We start from the raw sequence: 2,076 nt of genomic DNA, 5'->3' as shown, positions 1-2,076 counted from the left end.
ATATTGGATCCGCCATTTGCAATTTCAAAAGGGCCACTTTGCACTTACAAGTAGACATAATAACTTACATTTTAAGCCAAAGTAGAGCTTTTTCGGTTAAAACCATTTTTGGACAGAGGGGGTCTTCTTCTGACGTAGAATGCCCCATATATGTATGGTATATGTCTATGAAACATCGACATATTAATAAATTATAAAATTAGTCGGTTGATCGCTTTCGTACGAACAACATGTCACTCTCGGCTAGTTTTATAAGTGACTATGTACATCTTATTATTGGACATACAAGACATCTTTTATGATCTTTCTGGAATAATTTCATACATTATGGATGTCTTGTGATTTCAACAACGATTCTTACAGATGATTTAGTTTACACTTGAAAAGGGCCCAAACTAAGGGCTGAAACGTTGTGATTTTATACTAAATTGTGGCCATTGCAGTTAAGGATGTATAGGTGACATCTCAAAGCATTACCAAAAATCTAAAAATTTCATAGATTGTTCTATTCCCAGGTAGCAAACACAAGTCATTTTGACGTCAAATTTTGGTCCTTTACTGACCATTCCTGACGTCACTAACTGGCGGCATAATGACGTTAAAATGACGGTCTAATGTCACAGACAATTGACGTCATTTTCTGACGTCTTATTGACGGCAAAAATAGGTCCATTGTACGACATACCGGTTTCTAGAAATGTTTTTTATGAAATTAAAATGTTAAAATGTCTACTTGATAAACGTTTATAAAAAAATGTTCTTTTTCTTTATCTAAGAAAAAAAAACTTTTTAACTGTTTCGTTACATGCCATGTGCGTATAGCCGCTCTCAAGGCGGTCACCCATCCTAGTACAGTACCGCGTCCGAGTCGCTTGACTTCGATGATCCAGTGGACAGTGACGATCTTCTCACCCTGATGCTTCCTTATTAACTGTACTTGTCTATAACAGGTACATCTTTAAAGTGTTCAAAAATCTTGTAATGATAATCTTCTTGATAGCTATAACACTGCGTGAAATAGTTATCATAAAACTATAATCACACGCAACTACATCCACTTATACCATAAATTCGCCACTTCAATCATAAAGTTGCTAAACAAACATATTGCAGTTAATTTTGTGGTTTTATTTTATTATTACTTTATTAAACAATATTAAGAAGTAAAAATAGTTATATTACAAAAAGACCTTATTTGGACGACTTTAAGACGTCTTTAAAATGATGTCTTTAGATGGTCTAAGAAATGACGTCTTATAAACGTCCATTATTAGTCGCCGATGTCATAGACTAACCTAACCAAAAATGACTAAAAATAGACGTCATAATGATGTTATGGAATAACGTCAGTATAATGTCATTTTTAAAGACATAGTCGCTTTTTGGTCATTTGACGTCATTTGTACAAACATGACTAGTATTTGACGTCAAAATGACTTGTGTTTGCTACCTGGGATTATTACGTCTAAGTATCTGTGTAAAATTTCAGCACAATATTCTCTTACTGGTTTAAAAGTTATTGTAATTAAGGATGTATTGGAGGTATTTCAAATATATTCAGAAAGTGCTGTAAATTGTTTCTAAATTAAATTAAAAATACTCTGTAAAATTTTGAAGTTATTTAAGAGTTATTTAAATTTAAAGTTGATAAAATTAACATTATCCCTTATAGAGAATCGACATTTTTGCTGTAAATATAAATAAAATATAAATAAACCATTAAGATATTCTTGAACTTTTTTTATATGTAAAACATACATCATTGATATTGTATTTTAAGTTTCAAAATTTTTTGCAACAAAACAATTTTTTTAATTGTTTAAACAATACTAATTATTTAAATAACAAAACATCATACTCAAACTGTTAACGGTAATCCCTTCTAACATATAAAAATTTTTAAGTTGTTTGACATACATGTAAAGTCTTCTTTTATTGAAAGTTTAACTTTTAGCAAGGACTATACAACCTATACATCCTTAAGTCGATACAATTGAAATATATTTATAAAATTAGTATCTATTATACATGAGTTAACCTTAAATTTTAACAATCATGCAAACTTCCATAACATTA

The sequence above is a fragment of the Temnothorax nylanderi genome, unplaced genomic scaffold (genome assembly GCF_030848795.1).
Source record: "Temnothorax nylanderi isolate EJ_2023f unplaced genomic scaffold, tnyl_v1.0 TNYL_tig1157_pilon, whole genome shotgun sequence".
Taxonomy (NCBI): domain Eukaryota; kingdom Metazoa; phylum Arthropoda; class Insecta; order Hymenoptera; family Formicidae; genus Temnothorax; species Temnothorax nylanderi.
This window is presented reverse-complemented; position numbering follows the sequence as displayed.